We start from the raw sequence: 22,428 nt of genomic DNA on the forward strand, positions 1-22,428 counted from the left end.
ATAAAATCATGAGGGGCATGGATAGGGTAAATAGACAAGTTATTTTCACTGGGGTGGGGTAGTCTAGAACGAGAAGGCATAGGATTAGGGTTAGAGGGGAAAAATAAAAAAAAGACCGAAGGGGCAATGTTTGCAGGCAGAGCATGGTTCATGTATGGAATGAGCTGGCATGGAACTGTTGGAGTCTGGTACAACATTTAAAAGGCATCTGGATGGTATTTGAACAGGAAGGGTTTAGAGGGATATGGGCCAAGTGCTGTCGAATGGGACTAGATGAGGTTAAGATATCTGGTCAACATGGATGAGTTGGACTGAAGGGTCAGTTACAGTGCTGTACATCTCTATGACTTTATGTACCATAAAGGGGTGGCACAGTGGCTCAGTGGTTGGCACTGCTGCCTCACAGCACCAGGCCCCAGGTTCGATTGTGGCCTTGGGTGGCTATCTGCGTGGAGTTTGCGCATTCTTCCTATGTATGTGTGGGTTTCCTCTGGGTGCTCCGGTTCCTGTCCACATTCCAAAAGATGTGCTGATCAGGTGAATTGGCCATGCTAAATTGCCCATAGTGTGAGGTACATTAGTCACGGGTAAATGTAGAGAACTGAATCTGGGTGGATTTATCTTCAATAATCGGTGTGGACTTGTTGGGCCAAAGGGTCTGTTTCACTGTAGGGAATGTAATCTACTACAAAAAACAGATCTTTTCCTGCCTCACAGTGTTCTCAAAAACTCTCATTCAATGCACCTGAGACATCCTCATCATCATCGAAATCTAAGCTGTTGAATACTTCAATAGCTCCATCTTCTCCCTTTCGTTTTCTGAAATGCAGTTTGCCATTAAGAAGAGCTTGTGAGGAACTTTGTTTTACTTCTGTTGTTCGGAGTTGGTGGGAAGAGGCACCAGGGATGAAGTGAGAACATTGAGAGCAAGTACTGAAAGACGCAGATGAATTGTAACCTCGACCAAGTTGATTTGCACAAAAGCAACTCTGACTTGACCAGACAAAAGCTGTCTGTACGCTTTGCATAGACACAGTACACGAGAAATTCAGCAAACACACACAAAAGTGAACAAATAAACTACTTTTTTGGATTGTTTAATGAGGGGATGCACCATTCCCAGAAACACTGCAATACACGGACGATGCGGGATGTTAGTGGAGCAAGCTCCCAAATCAACTCCTACCAACAATAAATAGATTAATGTTCAATCACTAAGTCAGGGACCTATCAGATATTAATACTGACAAGTCATTTGGCAGAACGCCTCATCGCAAAATCTTTCCAATAATCATCAAGACATGGCTTGGCTGGTAGTGAGAAGGGCTCTGCCTGTGAGATCCTTTATGTATGCCCGGACTCTTGAAGCAGCTGCGGAGGGGACAAGACTGTCACACACCTCCTTCTGGAATGTGCCTACGCAAAGGAAGTCTGGAGAAGAATGCAGTGGTGTTTGTCAAGGTTCGTCCTGAGCAGCTCCGTGATGTGGGACTCCGTGCTCTACGGTCTGTTCCCTGGGACTCACACCGAGACAAACATCAACTGTGCCTAGAGGATCACCAACTCGGTCAAGGATGCTGTTTGGTCTGTCTGAAACCTGTTGATATTCCAGCTAAAGGAGCTGACCCCGACTGAGTGTTGCGGACTGGCACAGTCCGCCGTCCAGGACTACGTGTTGAGGGATGTGCTGAAGCTTGGGGTAGGGGGTAAGGCCACCGTGTAACGGCTGCCTGTCAAAGAACAGGGGGTCCACACAGTAAGTGGGCTCCGCTGAAGCCTCAGCTGAATATATGGATGGTAAATGTACAGGCCAGTATATACAAATGATTAATTCCGATCTCTGTATGTAAAGAAATGCAAGGTTCCCCCATGAATGGTACCACCAATTCTACAGATCATCAAAATAGTTTATGAATAAAGTATATGTTTGAAATTAAAAAAAGCACATGTATTGTCTGCAGGATTTCCCTCGGGCAGGCTGTTTTGACATCACCTTCACGAGTGTGAAACAGTGCGAGCAGCTACTGAAGGTCTTCAAGGAGAAGGAAAGGGAGCCTCTAGTCTCCACCTTGTCGGCGGTCCCGTTGTGTGTGCTTCCTGCACAGAGGGGTCGGGTTGTTACGATTCATATGTACAACGTCTATGTTCCTGATGTCCTGACCTTCCGGGGAAGGTATGTCCAAGTCAAGGGAGAAAGCACCGATGTGGTCGACCCTTTCGGGATCTGGACCAGTAAACGCCAAGTCAGGGTAACCCTGAGGGTCGATGACAACGGTAACATCCTCCACCCACCCTCCAGCTTCGCAACTGAAGGGAACAGAGGCTACCTGACATATGCAGGGCAGCCGAAAGTGTGCCGAACCTGCGGGAAGTCGGGGCACATGGCGGCCTGCAAGGTAATATTCTGAAGGAATTGCAAGCAGGACGCAAAGAGCTGTAATTTGTGCGGAGAGGTGGGCCAGATGTACAATACCTGCCCAAAACGTGTGTGTGTGTGTGTGTAGGGGGGGGGGGCATGTGTGAGTCGCCACTTACGCACAGTAGGCCAGTGGTGGCAACGTGAGCCATGGACCCCCAAAGACCATCAAGGTCCACGCAGACAGCAGGGAAACGGAGCCTTATGGCACACAGAAAGAAGAACAGGTTGGAGTGGATGAGACAGCAGCCATCAGAGAAACACAACAGCTGATCGTAGCTCCAGCTGGGCAGATGGAAGCAATGGAAGAGGATGTAAACAAGGAGGCAGAGGAATGGATTCCTGTTATAAACAGGAAAAGATAATCCTGCGAGTTCCCCAAAGCCTTTAGCAAAGGCAGAAACGGCAACTGCATGAGAAAAGTAAGGGCAGCTCTTCAGATGCTTCAGATGGGCGCAAGGAGGGTCACCACCAGAAGAAGAGACAGAGCACCATGGGGAAGAGGAGGGCATTTCCCCCCAAACAGGAAACAACGGACTTCCCTAAGTCCACTCTCCACCCAATGAGAACCAGGAGTTACCAACTGCCCCACACCTATAGCTACAGCTAACTGAGAGATGTGATCCTCTGACAGTCCTACTGTAAGGCACAGAACTGGATGGTGCAAACCCTTTCCTTGGCTCAATAAGAGCAGAGCTGGTAAATGACCGCAGTGAGGAGCCGGACAGTTCCCTCAGCCCCGCGAGGGTCCAACAGTTCACTTTCACCATTGGGATGCAGACAGATGCTCCAGAGACAGGACAGTCAAATGGGCAATGGTAACCCCATAAACTGGGGTAAAAGAAGGTTCCTTTGCATATAGTATAACTGGGGGACCACACAGTAGTTGGGTTCCGCTGACGCCTCAGCTAAATACCAAGAGACTGGATGGTTTAATATACAGAACTGTAAATATGATAACTGTAAATACGATTACCTCAACCTGTTCTTGTATGTAAGGACGTGCAACGTATACATATGAATGGCATGACCAATCATACAGGTGCCAAAGATTTATTTCTCTGAATAAATTATATTTTGAAATTTTTAAACATTGTCAATTTTAATATCTGATACGTCCCTGACTTGGGGGTGGTGCGCTTATCTGTTTTTTGCAGGAGGGATTTGTATCGATTTCGCGATTTGTCCAAGTATTGTAGCGTCTCTGGGAATGGTGCACTCTTCATTAACGAATCCAGAAAGCAGCTTTATTTGTTCACGTTTGTGTGTATTTGATTTATTTCTCGTGTACCGAGTCATTGCGTAAGAAAGCATACAGATAGATTTTGGTTGATCGAATCAGACTCGTTTCTCAGTTACGATTCATCTGTGTCTTTCTGCATGTTGAGTACTCACTCTCAATGTAATCACCTCATCCCTGGTGCATCCCTTCCCATCTACTCCATCTCCAACACAGTTGCCCACCGGCTCTACCTAATTGCAAACGTTTTCAAAAAAACAAAATGGAGAAGGTGAAGCTATTGCAGTATTCAACAGTTTTGATTTTGATGATGATGATGAGGATGACTCGTATGTATTAAACGAGAGATTTTGAGATCACTGATATGGCACTGGAATATAAGGTACGGTGGTAACAATGTTTCAACAATTATGAGCTGAGGCAGGGATTTCAGAGCCGTTTTGCAGAAGCAAACAATTATTCATGATGATGCAAATATCTTTTTGTATTTACCACTCCCTTTATTATGAAGCCACAATGGAAATAGGGTTCTTCCAGAGTCACTAAGAGACACGAAACGTTTTTATGGAAGCAGTAAGGGCTCACCTGCCACATCCATCCCCATTCCCAAGCTTCGGATCCCACCAGCCACTGAGCCCTCTGATTGGACCTTGAATTTCCCATCAACACAGTAACTAATGCATGGAAAGAAACGAATCAAGGCGAGGAATGGTTGTCAGTATCAAAACAGGAAGCACTGAATGGAAATAAATAAAGTGTTGCTGAAATACGTTTGTAAACAAAAGACTCATTTTACAGTATATTATTTAATCTTTATTATAGGAAACGTCTCATGTGTTTTAACTTTTGTTTGGATGATAGAATCAGAGAATTCAGTCAGGAAGATGGTCAGGAACCTGTTGCTCCTTTTCCCACTCTGGCTTGCAGTGAATGACGATACTATCTTTCAGGACATTTATATTTGTATTCACTTCACTCACTGAGAACGGATTACTTGGGATAAATGTAATTTTGTGAATATCTACCTCCTCTTTCGGTTATGCTTTTGTTGTTCAGCTTTCTGTGAAGAGTTGCTCCTTGCTAACAACACTTTACACTGGCTTTGCTCCTCCAGTTTATTTCATTCTGCCCAGCAGATGGAGACTTTCCTTGCCCATGAGAAAAAGGAGTGTTATCATGTTGCTGCTCCTCCTCCACTTTCAGTCCATTCCTCACGTGGACTCCATGTTCCATTATCTGCTGCATCTCATTTTGGCTCTCAGTTACTTGGGCTTATTCATCAATTGAATTTCTTTTACAACGGGATATTTCATTGAATACATTAACTGATCTCTGAAGTTTTTCTGAGTCACCACATAAATAAAAGCATTTGTGCAGCAACTTAGGTTTCGCAGCATTAAGGCAGCTTGTAGAAAGAGAATAAAAACAGTGCGATGCAAGAAATGACCGACGTGAAAGAGATATAAAACATACATCAACCAGAGAAGTATGAAGCTGGCAGATATGGAAAAGAGTAAAATCACAGATTTCCGTCTGCTCTCTATTTCTGGATCACTCACTGTTTTTCTGACCCCTCAGTCCCTTCCGCACCTTCATAGCCCCAGAGATGTGTCTGACAGTGAGAACATTGAGAAAAAGAGAATGAAAGTGAATGGGAACATTGGAGTTAAGAACTGTTCAAAATATTTAAAACTTGTCCACTGAAGGCCATTATAATAACTGGACGTGGTATAGCAGTACCGTGGAACATTGTTAATGATCATTCCAGGTTCATATCGAAAGTAGTTGGGAGTACTCCTTAAAGAAAAGAAAATACAGATTGTTGCGAGAACCCTCATTGCAATTTTCTCTGTGCAATACTGAGATTTCATCTGATGAATACAAATGGCAACACATCGATCAAAAGAAAAAGCGACAGTGAACCAAACAGAGCAGTCAATGGTCAAGCAGCTCAGGACATAGAGAACGCAACAAATAGCAGTGATATTCAGGAAACACCGTGGGGAATACTAAAATGGAAATCGAAGAAGGTCAACCTCAAAATCAATGAACAGTAGATCAGAAATTGCCATTGCCACCAGATAGCGATTGCTCCATGAGGAAAGACCACAATTGCCCCGTGCCAAGAAGATAATCGTCACTTGACTAACTATTAGAGAGAGAAAGATAAAAAGAAGACTTGAAGTTACTGATCAAAAGTTTCTGTGTCGGAGCCCAGACTGTCTGTGATGGATTTTAACACAATGATAACTGTTGTTCCTTATCACATGAAGTTTAAATAATATGAACTCCTGAAATGAACCATTTGCACTTTTAAAAGACATAGGGAAGAATATGAGAAGCAGATTGCTCAAGAAACATAGTTATTGGGGTTGACAGCGGGTTATTTCAGCTGCTTTATAGGTTACTTCGACTGGCTGGAGTTGTCTATAAGACCATAATATCCACACTGAGACACACGGGATCAGTAAAGCAAAGAATGGGAGACACTTACCATTGACATGGGTGACAAAATTCCTCTGAAGCCTCCACAATTGAAACTGTCCCGAGAATTGTACATCCACATGATATGAACGACAGTACAGGCCATTCAATCACTCCATAATATATAGGAATAGATGACCCCCCAAACATGAACAAACACGTAATAGGCATTGAGTCCTTTACTCAGAACACCCTTGCAGTCTGAGTTATGAAGGTTATTACCAGTGAACCTAATCAAAATGTACATGTTGGATACCCATCACAATCAGAAGAACTGGAACATTTGGTAAGGTCTCCCCAGTCCCCACTTCACTACCATCCAACCCCCAACCTAACCAAGACTGTATTCCACTGTTCCCACTGAAACAAAACACATCTCCTTGTGAATAGCGGTCCTAATTCCCAGATTCAGAGAATACACATGGGCTAGGAGTCCCCATCGTTCAATCAATACACTCCATGGACATCACCAGAATAAGACCATAGCTTGTTCTAGGAGATCCAAATAGTGTACTATTACTTGGCCTCTAAGGTTACCTTTTTGGATTCTGGCAATATTCTAAAGATTCGTGGAAGTGATGGCCTAATCGTGTTATCACTGCTATCACTATTAACTCAAAAACTGACACAACGTTCTGAGGATCTCGGTTCAATATCTGCCACAGCAGGTAGTGGGATTTCATTTCAAAACTAATGTCGAGTTATAATTTCGAAGTATGACAATACGAAGGCTGTCAGTTGTTGGGAAAAAAAATCTCACCTCATTCAGTAATGCCCTTTAGGGCGTGTAAACAGTCACGCTTACCTGGTCTGGTCTACATGTGACTCCACATCTAAAATAGCCGAGTTGATTCTTACCTCTTCACTGGGCAATTTGCGGAAGGGCGGTAAATGTTGACTGAGGCAGTGACACCCACATCCCTTTAATGAATAAAATAAAATGGAGCTTCCCAAACAGCCAACTCCCCGGTACAAATGAATGCTTCCTTCTTAGACCACTCCCTGGTATGTGAACATCCCAATACTGATTCTCAAATTCACCTGGACAGTCTCAGATTCCTCCCTCCCCTTCCACGACCTTTCTATTTCTATCTCAGGCGACCGAATAAACACGGACATCTACAACAAACCGACCGAATCCCACAGCTACCTGGACTACACCTCCTCCCACCCTGCCCCCTGTAAAAACACCATCCCATTCTCCCAATTCCTTCGTCTCCGCCGCATCTGCTCCCAGGAGGACCAGTTCCAAAAACGTACAACCCAGATGGCCTCCTTCTTCAAGGACCGCAATTTCCCCCCCGACGTGGTCGACGATGCCCTCCACCGCATCTCTTCCACCTCCCGCTCCTCCGCCCTTGAGCCCCGCCCCTCCAACCGCCACCAGGTCCTCACCTACCACCCCACCAATCTCCAGGTACAGCGCATCATCCGCCGTCATTTCCGCCACCTCCAAACGGACCCCACTACCAAGGATATATTTCCCTCCCCTCCCCTATCAGCATTCAGTAAAGACCACTCCCTCCGTGACTCCCTCGTCAGATCCACGCCCCCCACCAACCCAACCTCCACTCCTGGCACCTTCCCCTGCAACTGCAGGAGGTGCAAGACTTGCGCCCACACCTCCCCCCTCACCTCCCTCCAATGGCCCAAAGGAAACTTCCATATCTGCCACAGATTCACCTGTACCTCCACACACATCATCTATTGCATCCTCTGCACCCGATGTGGCCTCCTCTATATTGGGGAGACAGGCCGCCTATTTGCGGAGCGTTTCAGAGAACACCTCTGGGACACCCGGACCAACCAACCCAACCACCCTGTGGCTCAACACTTCAACTCCCCCTCCCACTCCACCAAGGATATGCAGATCTTTGGACTCCTCCATCGCCAGACCACAACAACACGACGGTTGGAGGAAGAGCGCCTCATCTTCCACCTAGGAACCCTCCAACCACAAGGGATGAACTCGGATTTCACCAGTTTCCTCGTTTCCCCTCCCCCCACCTTGTCTCAGTCAAATCCATCGAATTCAGCACCACCTTCCTAACCTGCAATCTTCTTCCTGACCTGTCTGCCCCCACCCCAGTCTGACCTATCACCCTCACCTTGACCTCTTTCCACCTATCACATTTCCGACACCCCTCCCCCAAGTCCCTCCTCCCTACCTTTTATCTTAGCCTGTTGGACAAACTTTCCTCATTCCTGAAGAAGGGCTTATGCCCGAAACGTCGATTCTCCTGTACCCTGGATGCTGCCTGACCTGCTGCGCTTTTCCAGCAACACATTTTCAACTCTGATCTCCAGCATCTGCAGACCTCACTTTCTCCCCATACTGAGTGCATTGTCTGAACTATGAAATTCCAAAATTGATCCACATTTGAAGAAAAGGTATCCTACACTCAATTTAGTGTAGGTACCTGGAGTAGAGAAAACCAAAGCATTGACTATGACCCAGCACAGGCAACTGACGCAAAAGGGTCTGCCTCCTGGCTTTGAGAGCAGCAAGAGTTGGGAAAGTCATTGGACTCAGAAAAATAAACTGTGACACGGATGATGCACTGCAATAGATAACGCGCTATATTCAGCAGAACCACAGCACCAAGTATCCAGTCTTTCATCTTGACATTTCTTCTGCTCTCTACCACCTGGAACATTCTTTTGGACACGTAACCACCGCTCGGGTTCAGAGATATGGAATAGTGTAGGTTAAATGGGCTTCAGATTGGTTTGACAGGTCGGCGCAACGTTGAGGGCCGAAGGGCCTGTCCTGCGCGGTAACGTTCTATGTGTACGGACATGAACCTTTTCATTATCTGAGGAGTTGTAAACGCTGTTGAACATGCGCAATCATAAGCAACCTTTTCCCATTTTGAAGTTATGCCAGAGAGAAGCGCATTGATGAGGCAGCTGAATTTAGAAACGATGCTGTGGAATTCCTGCCGAGATATATAACGGTTGAAACCTCCAACAGGCAAAACCATCTTCACCTGTAGTCAGGATGAAACCATAGAGAGTTATAATCTCACTGAGTTCATGTTTTTCAAAGTGTAAAAACGTTTGCCATTTTCACAATAAATGAAGGGAAATGCTCACAACTCTGGAAGTTCGATTTGTGAGTTGTGTTAGTGACATAAATAAAGACTATAATGGACTTTGTGATACAATTATGGAAATTATATTTCCGCTCATGAGGCAGACCGAAACTGGAGTTCATTAATGGTGAATATTCATTCAGGTTTAGAGCACTTTTAATAAGAGAGGCTTGTATGGTACAGTAATTCATAGTGTTAAATGGTCTGTATTCTGGACTGTTAATTCTATGTGATGCTTACCAAATCAATCATTAGCCATCCTCATCATCTTTCAGGTACTAAAGTTAGTTAATTGTTGAAACAGACATTTTATACCAAATAGTATTAGTATTTTTATTTTTATATACTGTCTTCAAACTGATTGATGAAAAGTCTGCATCAAAACCTCTTCCATTAAAGGAGGACATACCTCACAAAGTTAAGAGCATCGATCATTGGAACATTAACTCTGGATAGGTTACGAATTACAGATACAACAATCCTTAAAACAAATCTAACGAGATACAGATCTGAAATTGTATCAACATTTCCAGCTCTACAACCATCCTTATTGATGTACAGATAATGAATTAGCGTACTAATATCCCAGAACTTGTCCTAAACTTGCTGGACGTTTAATCAATACCAAAAATATTATTCAAGTCAATACAATATGTCCGGTAGGTATTTCACTGAATTCACATTGTTGCCCTGCCATTTTCCCTTTATGAAAAATATCGCATCTGTTCATCTCCAATGGGACATTTCACGTTGTTTAACTCGCATCAAATAGAAACAAACAGCTGGGAAGATCTCCCAATTTGCAATTCATTGTATATTTGCAAACTACACTGACAGCTCCATCGGTTGGCACAAGAGAAATAAGGAATGTAATATAATCGAAGCACTGCATGGTTCATATCGTTATCATCCTAGTTCCCACAGTGGTCAGATCTTACATTTCATTCAGTTCCCCACAAACAGTTAAATACCATTGTCAGAAACAATCCTCATTGTGCAAGGCTATTCGAGTAAGTTGATCCTTTCCAGATGGTAACCCCCACTCAGTGTAATTTTACTTTGAGAAATGCTCCCAGTAATACTTGGACACTGAAGTTAGTTGTTCCCCTTTGACGAGCAACGCACACTCAGTAATATTCGAATTGAAAGATGCTCACTGAATCAAATTGCCATTGGAATCAGATGTTCCCTTCAGGCTATTGAACATCATGGAATACAGTTTACAGTGTATTCCTCGTAAAACTTGCAACTGGAGCTGTCAGTGCTCCACACTTATTAAAGTGCTGCATTTACAGTTACCCACAGAAAAGGAAGAATACCGGGTCAGAAGTTCATGCTCGTGAAGTTCCTATTCCCACACACAGTACAATTCTGCAATGACACTTCCTCCCTGTAACATAAGGGTACTGCCTAAAGTTTGTGATCCCCATTTAGTACAACTCCATGATCAGTAACACCGTCACACAGAGTGATTCCTGGAGATCTGGATCAACAGAACAAAATATTCCAGTCAGTCACCGGATAATGCAGGGAACCTATGAGCTACATACAATGTTCTTTCCTTTGCTTAGTTGAGGAATTACACCACACAGGTAGTTTGGAAATCTTAACTGCGTACATTGATATCACACATTAGGAATTCGTACTGCCCAAGCCCAGTGCCCAGTAAGTCAGGAGTTGTATGCACAGTAGTGGATCAGCTTTCAGACAGCATGTGACATTAGTGAGTAGGATTCTCTGGGGAAGTAAAGATTTAACTTCAAAAGAAGAATTAAAAACTCCAAGATAGCCTATCGCAGAATGCTAGTACCCCAGAACACTCACTCTTCTTTATATACTAACCTCTGGCATTATGGCAATTACATATATGTCTTGAATCGTATACAGTCTTGTCAGATGTCAAATTCAATGTATTTAAAATCTTGCCACCCAATTCTCTAGCGACTGCATTTTCCTTCAAGTCAAATGTTTTGGAATTAAAGAAACTGGACGTTATTGTGTCAAACAATTTGATCCACTGTGTCACTTCCCTGATGTGGAGCACACTGTGCCAGATATGTTCCAGCCAACAGTGTTGATGAAGTAGACTTAACATATACCATGTGCTGTACGAGTGAGTAGCTCCGTGTCATTGTTACTGCAAACATTTATAAACCTCCAAATGCTAGCAGGCAACAAGGAGTCCCTTCAATGCAACTTCACTCCCACTATCAACATAGTTTAAATTCCTCAATAGCAAGGTTTGTGAAGGTTAGCCACAAAATAGCCTCAATAGCCACAAAACAGTCTGAGATTACTCAGCATCCAAATGTGACCTGCAATGATCCAGCTCGCCTGGAAACCACAATCACTGTTTGGACAGACAGTGTGATAATTGCTGCAGTGACGGTCCACACAATGAGGCAAAGGGCATTATGCTGTATCAGTTTCAACAGATGGTTCATATTCTTTTAGCAGTGCACAGGTGATGGACTATGAATGAACAGGTGACCCTGATAGAGTTTCCAACTCACCGAGTCCCTCAGAGCTGAACATCAGGTCAACTGGAGGGCACAACACGCGGGCTGATTGTCACTCTGCATGTCCGGACATTTTTGATCATGATTGGACCCTTGATGCAGCACAACAATATCAAAAATCCTAAATCACACATCAGTCACCCCAAACCAACTTGTCTTTCATCAGAGAAAAGCCTGTTGTACTACCCAATCTCCATCGTTCTGAGCCCTGTGGACCAGGTACAATAACCAAGAGTTCCCAATGTTGATGAAGTAGTGCACTCCATGGTGCAACACTATGGATTCACAATAAATCAATCTAAAACATATATCGAGGGTGTTCATTTCCAATATGTCAATTTCAACAAAATAATAAAAGTAATAAAAACTCACCCAAATTGATTGTCTATCTCAAAGTAACAGGAACAAAGGGCAAAGTGGGAAACATCTTGTTGGGCAAAGTTGTGTGATCGTCTGTGCGAGAGTTGCTGCCACTACCCTCCAGATCTCAGGGTTTGTGCTATTAATCTCTGCAGGACAGCACTGTGCATCGTTTTACAAATAACACAACTCGCACGTGTTTTTGACAGTTAAATAATTCAACAATACACATCATAATCACAGCCCTCTCAGCGATCTGTCATCACTACTATCATGTTACCAGACTCCCACTGACTGATGAAAACACACTAAATGGTTAAAGCTATCCTTGTTGCCCGTCACGTATCACTCCGTAATGACCTATTCAATCCACGCATTGCCCACATTGTAGTTGGGCTCCTATTGGGATCGAACTGCTTGAGCAAGATCCAACAACACAATCTCTTCACATCAAGGGATGGGAAATACCAGGTATCGCTAAGAGGTGGGTTGTTAGAAAACCCATCTATCCAATAGCAGGCTTTGAACTCCCATAGAGAGAGAGTGATCTTTCTAAACACCTTGTAGACCAGCCAGGGCCGGTGCTCAGCCTAACTCCATTAATGTGGCTTCAGGGCAAACCCATTCTGCACAGTACAGAGAAACAGACAGTGGTGCACATTACTGAGGATTCCTCTAATCGACAAACTAATCGTTTTAAACTCAATTAATGAGGACAGCATCGTCGAGCATCGGGATTGGTCTTGCGAAATGGAAATGAAATAATTATTAGTCATAGAGTGGAATAAGTTGCATAACATAGAGATTTGCATTACATAAATTTTTAACAAGACTTACCGGGAACACCAATAATGACAAGGATGATATTATACACTTTAGCAAAAGACAGATTAGCGTAATGCATTTTATTGTTTGTTGAACAGCCTCTCCCTTCCTTCTGCTGGCAACCTGTTGAAATTCTAGTTGACACAATTCCAGGGATATCATTTTATGTTTTGTGGTATCTCCAGTGGGATACTATCATTATATCTTTACTTTTTAATCATTTTCAACAAACGCATAATGGCATCAGGTTTATTTTAATGATGTGATATAATTGATGTTTGAATATCCCAAAGATTGGCTTAATCTGATTCTCTTGGGTCTCAAATGTTAATTTCAACTTGCTCTAAACAACAAAACTTGCATTATTTCACTCACTATCAGTCCCATCAATGTCTAAATATCGTCTGATATTCTTTTCAGTGATATCCTTCATTTTGCTGAATCTATTCAGTTATTCAATACCTCATGGTATAGATCTCATTAAGAACTGTTCGACTGCACACTCTTATCACACTGCTTTGCTTGTTAATTCAGTTTTACAAGACATTTTGGAAATTACATTTTTGAACAAGCACTCTGATACAGAAACTGAAGCTGAAACTGACCACACCAACAATTGGAACGTACACTGGGAAATATTTTCTCAAAACAAAGACAAACAATATTCAGAAAGTTAACTACAAAATAGCGTCATTCAGGACAACGGTGATGATAGCGTCATTCAGGACAGCGGTGGTCTATCTGTCAAGTTTGTCCCACCAAACTTACACTAAAGACTGCTCGTGTCTCATTTCCCAGCACTTAAAACAGAATTCCTACAGTGTGGAAACAGTCCTTCAGTCCAAAAGCTCTACACCGATCCTCCAAAGAGTATCACACCCAGACCCACTCTCCTACTCGATTACTCTATTTTTACCCCTGAATAATGTACCTAATCTGCACATCCCAGAACACTCCTGGCAATTCGAATGTCAACATATTGTAACCTGATGACAGTGAGATTTTCATTAACTCCCTGTTTGATTGCATTGAGGTCCCTTGTACTGGACAGTTCAAAGTGTGACCTCACAGAACCAGTGTAACTTCACCGTGTACATCACAGAGAGAGAGAGACCTGACATCACAATCGGTTTGTAAAATGGCTTCGTCTGAGGCACGAGGCTGCACGAAGAAACCCAGAGAAGGCAAGGTCACTGCACTGACTGATCTCTCTCGGAGTAAGTGTGATCAGAGAGAAGATCAAAACAGCTTCACTTTACAAATACTATGAAAAGACCATCAGCGAAGTGATCAGGCAGTAGATGGTGAGGTTTGCAAGTTTCATCTAAATTTGTTCCTCATATAATAACTGAGCGTTTAGGTGGAATGTGGAACTAATGCTCTAGAGATTTATTCTGAGGACATTTGGAGTTTATTTAAATTGGCAAGACATCCAGAAGTGAGTCTTAACAAGGAAAACAAATCTTTAATTCCACATGTCACTCTTTTCCTATGACCTAGCCGAACCTTAAATCCTTACCATTGAAGAGCGTAAAGTATGGTAAAAAAAAAATAGAGAACTGACACAGCACTAATTTAACGAGGGGATCGTAAAGTCCAGTGGCAGTGCATGTGAGAGGGAGAAAGATGGAACAGAAATTGAGGTGGAGAGGGATTGATTGAGGTTGAGGTAGATGTGAGAGATTAAGATGGGAGAGTAATCTGATGGTGAAGATTAGAGGGGAGGACATTGTGGATGGTACAGAGATGATGACCTGCTTCATATCATCATTGCCTGCTAATCCACCAACGTCACCAAGGATGACAAACCCAAGTGCTTGTGAAAAGGCTAACAGTGTGATCAAATGTGTGCTCATGGTTCCCACTACTCCACATCAGCTTTAAAAGAAGTTTGGTAAGTAGGTAAGTGCTGAATTTTGCTTGTTGTATTCTTTAGACCCAGTTTTTTAAAATAAAAGTTAGCTTTAGAGGGATGGCAGTGAAGGCAGTGCAATGTTCCTCCTGCAACATGCATGAGGTGAGGGGTGCCATCGACGTCCCTGCCGATTACACTTGCAGGAAGTGCACCCATCTCCAGCTCCTCCAAGACCGTGTTAGGGAACTGGAGCTGGAGTTGGATGAACTTCGGATCATTCGGGAGGCAGAGGGGGTCATAGATCAGAGTTATAGGGAAGTAGTAACTCCAAAGATGGCAGATAGATGGGTGACAGTGAGGGGGACTGGGAGGAAGCAGCCAGTGCAGGGACCCCCTGCGGCCGTTCCCCTCAAGAACAAGTATACCGTTTTGGATACTTGTGGGGGGGATGACTTACCAGGGGTAAGTAACGGGGCTCAGGTCTCTGGCACGGAGACTGTCCCCGTTACTCAGAAGGGAAGGGTGAAGAAGAGCAGAGCAGTAGTAATTGGGGACTCGATAGTTAGGGGCACAGATAGGCGGTTTTGTGGGAACGAGAGAGACTCACGTTTGGTATGTTGCCTCTCAGGTGCAAGGGTACGTGATGTCTCTGATCGTGTTTTCCGGGTCCTGGAGGGGGAGGGGGAGCAGCCTGAAGTCGTGGTCCATATTGGCACGAACGACATAGGTAGGAGGAGTGCCGAGGATGTTAGACAGGCTTTCAGGGAGCTAGGTTGGAAGCTCAGAGTTAGAACGAACAGAGTTGTTGTCTCTGGTTTGTTACCCGTGCCACGTGATAGAGATTCGAGGAATAGGGAAAGAGAACACTTAAATGCGTGGCTACAGGGATGGTGCAGGAGGGAGGGATTCCGGTTTTTGGATAACTGGGGTTCGTTTTGGGGACGGTGGGACCTCTATAAACAGGATGGTCTACACCTGAACCTGAGGGGCACCAGTATCCTTGGGGGGAGGTTTGCTAGTGCTCTTGGGGGGGGGGGGGGTTTAAACTAACTCTGCAGGGGCATGGGAACCCAGATTGTAGCTTCAGGGTGCAGGGCCTGGAGTGTAGGGAGGTTAGGAACATGGCATCAATTTCCAAGGAGGGTGTCTGTAAACAGGAACGTGGCTTGAAGTATGTATACTTCAATGCAAGAAGTATACGAAATAAGGTAGGTGAACTTGCAGCGTGGGTTGGTACCTGGGACTTCGATGTTGTGGCTATTACGGAGACATGGCTAGAACAGGGACAGGATTGGCTGTTGCAGGTTCCAGGATTTAAATGTTTTAGTAGGGTCAGAGGTGGGGGTAAAAGAGGGGGAGGTGTGGCATTGCTTGTCAAAGATAGTATTACAGTGGTGGAAAGGACGATGGATGAGGACTTGCCATCTGAGGTAGTTTGGGCTGAGGTTAGGAATAGGAAAGGTGAGGTCACCCTGTTAGGAGTCTTTTACAGGCCTCCGAATAGTCCTAGAATCATTGAAGAAAGGATAGGGAAGGTGATTCAGGAGATGAGTGACAGTAATAGGGTGGTTGTTATGGGGAACTTTATTGCTGGAACAGCACAGCAGGTCAGGCAGCATCCAGGGAACAGGAGATTCGATGTTTCGGGCACAGGCCCTTCTTCATTCCTGAAGAAGGGCCTGTGCCCGAAACGTCGAATCTCCTGTTCCCTGGATGCTGCCTGACCTGCTGTGCTGTTCCAGCAATAAAGTTTCAACTTTGATCTCCAGCATCTGCAGACCTCACTTTCTCCTGGTTGTTATGGGGGACTTTAACTTTCCTGATATTGATTGGGAAAGCTATAGCTCAAGTTCGTTAGATGGGTCAGTGTTTGTTCAATGTGTGCAGGAGAGTTTCCTGACACAATATGTAGACAGGCCAACAAGAGGTGAGGCCATACTGGATTTGGTTCTGGGTAACGAACCAGGCCAGGTGTTAGAATTAGAGGTAGGTGAGCACTTTGGGGATAGTGACCATAATTCGGTGATTTTTACTCTCGTGATGGAGAGGGATAAGTGTGTACTACAGGGCAAGAGTTATAGCTGGGGTCAGGGAAATTATGATGCGGTGAGGCATGACTTAGGATGTGTGGCTTGGAAAAGTAGACTCCAAGGCAAGAGTGTAAATGATATGTGGAGCTTGTTCAAGGAGCAACTATTGAGTGTCCTTGATAATTATGTACCTGTCAGGCAGGGAGGAAAGGGTCATGCGAGGGAGCCGTGGTTTAATAAAGAATTGGAATCCCTTGTTAAATGGAAGAGGGCGGCCTATCTCAAGATGAGACGTGAAGGTTCAATTGGGGCGATTGAGAGTTATAGGGTAGCCAGGAAGGACCTGAAGAGAGAGCTAAGAGCAGCAAGGAGGGGACATGAAAGGTCCTTAGTCGGTAGGATTAGGGAAAACCCTAAGGCTTTCTATAGGTATGTTAGGAATAAAAGAATGTCTAGGGTAGGAATAGGTCCAGTCAAGGATAGTAGTGGGAAGTTGCGTGTGGAGGCGGAAGAGATTGGGGAGACACTGAATGAATACTTTTCTTCAGTATTTACTCAGGAACAGGGCATTGTCGTCGATGTGAATACTGAGACACAAATAAGTAGAATGGATGGCTTTGAGGTATGTAGAGAAGAGGTGTTGGAAATCCTGGAAAAGGTGAAAATAGATAAGTCCCCTGGGCCTGATGGCATTTATCCTAGGATTCTCTGGGAAGCAAGGGAGGAGATTGCAGAGCCATTGACCTTGATTTTTATGTCCTCTTTGTCTACAGGAGTAGTGCCAGAAGACTGGAGGATAGCAAATGTGGTTCCCTTGTTCAAAGAGGGGAGTAGGGATAACCCGAGTAACTATAGGCCGGTGAGTCTCACTTCTGTTGTGGGCAAAGTCTTAGAGAGAATTGTAAGGGATAGGATTTATGCACATCTGGATAGGAATAATGTGATCAAGGATAGTCAGCATGGTTTTGTGAAGGGCAGGTCGTGTCTCACAAACCTTATTGAATTCTTTGAAAAGGTGACGAAGGAGGTTGATGAGGGGAAAGCGGTAGATGTGGTATATATGGATTTTAGTAAGGCGTTTGATAAGGTTCCCCATGGTAGGCTACTGCAGAAAATATGGAGATATGGCATTGAGGGTGAGTTGGAGGTTTGGGTTAGGAATTGGCTGGATGGAAGAAGACAGAGGGTAGTAGTTGATGGCAAAGTTTCTTCATGGAGTGCCGTCACTAGCGGTGTTCCGCAAGGATCTGTTTTGGGACCATTGCTGTTTGTCATTTTTATAAATGACCTGGAAGAGGGGTTAGAAGGTTGGGTGAGCAAGTTTGTGGATGATACGAAAGTCGGAGGAGTTGTTGACAGTGAGGAAGGATGTGGCAGGTTGCAGCAGGATATAGAGAAGCTGCAGAGCTGGGCAGAAAGGTGGCAAATGGAATTCAATGTAGCTAAGTGTGAGGTGATTCACTTTGGGAAGAATAACAAAAAGATGGGGTACTGGGCTAATGGTCGGATACTTGGTAGTGTGGATGAGCAGAGGGATCTTGGTGTCCATGTACACAGATCTCTGAAAGTTGCCACCCAGGTAAATAGTGCGGTGAGGAAGGCATATGGCGTATTGGCTTTTATTCGTAGAGGAATTGAGTTCCGGAGTCCTGAGGTCATGATGCAGTTGTATAAGACTCTGGTGCGGCCGCATCTGGAATATTGTGTGCAGTTTTGGTCGCCATACTATAGGAAGGATGTGGAGGCACTGGAACGGGTGCAGAGGAGGTTTACCAGGATGTTGCCTGGTATGGAAGGAAGATCGTATGAGGAAAGACTGAGATACTTGGGGCTGTTTTCATTAGAGAAAAGAAGGTTTAGGGGTGACTTGATTGAGGTGTACAAGATGATTAGGGGGTTAGATAGGGTTGACAGTGTGAACCTTTTCCCGCGTATGGAGTCGGGTATTACAAGGGGGCATAGCTTTAAATTAAGGGGGGGTAGATATAGGACTGAAGTTAGGGGTAGGTTCTTCACTCAGCGAGTCGTAAGTTCATGGAATGCCCTGCCAGTAGCAGTGGTGGACTCTCCCTCTTTATGGGCATTTAAGCGGGCATTGGATAGGTATATGGAGGATAGTGGGTTAGTATAGGTTAGGTGGGCTTGGATCGGCGCAACATCGAGGGCCAAAGGGCCTGTACTGCGCTGTATTCTTCTATGTTCTATGTTCTATCAATGGACTTCCCTCCATCATAGGTTCAGACATGGGGATATTAGCGAATCATTACACTGTGTTTAGCAGCATATGTAATTACACAAATACTCCTTATCCAAATGCAGTGAGACCTAGATGATATCCAGGCTTGGAATGAAAAGTGGCAAATTAAATATATGGCACATAAATGCCAGACAATGGTCAACTCTAACAACAGCGAATCAAACAATCTTCCTTTGATAAAAGCAAATTAATGCGGTTGCTGGAATCTGAAACCAAAAGAGAAAATGCTGGAAAATCTCAGCAGGTCTGGCAGCATCTGTAAGGAGAGAAAAGAGCTGACGTTTCGAGTTTAACTGACCGTTTGTCAAAACTTTGACAAAGGGTCAGTTAGACTCGAAACGTCAGCTCTCTTTTCTCCTTACAAATGCTGCCAGACCTGCTGAAATCAGAAGTGATCCTTTGATAGTCATTGGGATTGCCGTTGATTATTCCTCAAAAATCAACATCTTGAGATTAGCATTGTCCAGAAACTGAACTGGACTGCCCATTTAAATACAGGGGTGACAAGGCAGGGCAGAAGCTGGGAATACTGCAGGGAATAGCTAACTTCCTGAATTCCATCTGTTCACCATCTGCAAGGTTCAAGTCAGGAGTGTGGTGGAACACTCCCCATTTGCCAAGATGAGTGAGGCTGCAACAACACTCAAGAAGCTTCACACTATCCGTAATAAAACAGTTCACATGATGGCCACCACAACCAACTTATTCCAACCATTGACTCTCAGTCGCAGCAATATGTACCAACTACGAGATGCATTATAGAAATTCACCAAAGTTTCTCAAAAAACACCTTCTAAATTCACAATCATCTTGAAGGACATGGGAAGCAGATACATGGGAGCATCATGTACTACAAATTCCCTTCCACGTCAATCGTTATCCTGATTTGGTAATATATCCCCATTCTGTAAGTATCTCTGCTTCACAGCGCTTCATAACGCTATTTTAAGTCTATGTACAGCACACAGACAACTTCAGTTCAAGAAAGCAGCTCACCAACACATTCTCAGCAGCCACTAGAGATAAGCAATAAATGCTAGCCCAGCCAGCAATGCTCATGAATGAATTAGAATTCATTAAAAATGTTAACCATTCATGACTCTTGGTGGTCACTGGGTTTCAGGTTTTATGAGTGTAAGCTGGATGGGTGTAGGCAGTACCTTGCCTGTTGTTGAAGAGCTGAAGTGATATGCCGTTTGGAACAATCTGTCAGTTTTTCAGAGGAACGGCCTCCATCCATAGCATCACACAGACACTGAGATTCATATCCTAAATTACTCAGTTGTGAGATAGATACAACCAATTTAATATGTCTTCGTATCTGGAATATTTGGAAACAAAGTTAAATTATTCTTATGAAAACAATTAGGTGTGGAATATTTGCATTCAAGGGAAAGAATAATTGGATATTTTCAAAGTACTTGGGTTAAATAATAATCTGATCCTGGGTGCGATAACCAGACTCATCCCTCTTGTTCAATGATGAGGTTAAATTGTCAATGTGCGGAAATATTTGGATAACTGACCAGATCCAGTTTGGGATCTGACAGGAGATATTTCGGAGCTGGTCACTCTTTACTGGAGGTGCCAGTGTGATCCAGCAAGACTATATTTAGATTCCAGCATTTGCAATTGTATTTTCTCTGTATATGATAGTGCAAAGAACATGTGTTTACTCATTTGAGCATGAACCAGCTGTTTACTGCGGTTATTGAACTGAGCATTAATCAGCTCGTTACTACAGGTACTAACTTTAGTAATAATTAGGTGTGCATTTTGATTATTGAAGTGAATAATCTTCAACTGAAAACATCTTGGTTTGATTTTAAGGTTCAAAGAAATAAAAAGGGGTTAACTCTTTATTGTATAAAGCTTAAAACTGACCTGCATTATATTTCTCACAGGCAAATCCAATAATAATCGAACGTAGTCACACTCTCAGAATCCCACTTTCCAGACAATGTCCAGAACAACACTATGATCATCTCAGTGCAGGTCCTGTCGCACTGTCAGGACAAAGTCAGCAGATGTAGCAGACCCGTGGGATACAATCAAAGTGGGGAGGGGGATGATTGTACAATGGAAGTGCTCAGCATTGATTCCTGTACCCATGAAGCCTCAGGTTAAACGTGGGCACAAAAACATTCTGCTGATTATCAATTAACACATTACTCAAATTTCCCTATTTGAACTCTACATTGAAGGTGGAAAGGAGAGAGAGAATGGACTCTGTGGGAGGCTTCAGTGTCCATCACCAAGGCAGGCTCAGCAGCACCACCTGCTGATTGAGCTGGGACATTCCAAAGGCATTGTCACCAATCTGCCGACCCCACATTTTATCGACACTGCATCATGCAGTGTGGCACTGTCTCTTTGAGAAATGGGGCAGACTTCAAATAGATTGACCAACTTATGACGAGGTGTCCATGAAGTTCAGTGGGCCATCTACAGCATCAGAATTATACCTTGCAGAGACAATCATAGACTATCTTCCCGACATACCTAACTGGAGGATTTGAGATAGTGGGAGGCGTTGAATAGCCTGGGGCTTTTTTTTTACTCTGGAGGGTCTGAGACTGAAAAACGTATTTATAGATGTTGGTAACGTATGAGGGGCATGGATAGGGTAAACAGCCAAGGTCGTCCCAAAGGGCAAAAGAGTCCAAAAGAAGGTGGCATGGGTTTAAAGTGAGAGGGCATAGATTTCAAAGGACCTGAGGGGCAATTCCTTCAAGCAAGAGATGATGCATGCATGGAACAAGCACATTTGGATGGATACATGAATAGGAAGAGTTTGAAGGAATATGGGTCAGGATCTGGCAGTGGGACCAGTTTAGTTTGGGAATATGTTCAGCTTGGACTGGATGCATCGAAGTGTCTGTTTCCATGTTGTATGACCCTATGGCTCTATGGTGGAAGCTGGCACAATTACAACATTGAAAAGTCATCTCGGTGAGTATATGAGTAGGAGGCCTTCAGACTAGTTCAATGAAGAGTGCAACAGGACATACTAACAGCAGAACTGAAAACCCAACATATGTGGTTCCAGCCCAGTGAAGCTACAAAACAGTACGACTTTTGCATGGAACACATGATGGACAAGCGATCAACATAACCAAAGAGACTCAGCTTTCTCCCTACTGGTGTTGCCAGACCTGCCGTGTTCCACCAGCAATTTCTGATTTTACATCACATCTAAGTTTGGCTGATCTCCGCTTAGACACATTTAGTCATAAGAGATGGTGGACAATTAAACCACTGGGTGAGACGGCTGCTCTTCAAGAACCATAACCTCAGTTATGGGGGAGTCCAGAACACTAGTTCAAAAGATAAAGCTGAAACATTTG

The 22,428-nt window shown here is 44.0% G+C and overlaps 1 pseudogene; it reads right to left on the bottom strand.

The window, feature by feature from the left end:
* Positions 1 to 1,103: 1,103 nt before the first annotated feature.
* On the bottom strand, positions 1,104 to 1,278 carry LOC122548247 (U2 spliceosomal RNA; annotated as a pseudogene).
* Positions 1,279 to 22,428: the final 21,150 nt, after the last annotated feature.

Source organism: Chiloscyllium plagiosum, unplaced genomic scaffold, assembly GCF_037043375.1.
Source record: "Chiloscyllium plagiosum isolate Xiang-an unplaced genomic scaffold, Cpla_swu_hap1 HiC_scaffold_18, whole genome shotgun sequence".
In the NCBI taxonomy this organism is placed as follows: domain Eukaryota; kingdom Metazoa; phylum Chordata; class Chondrichthyes; order Orectolobiformes; family Hemiscylliidae; genus Chiloscyllium; species Chiloscyllium plagiosum.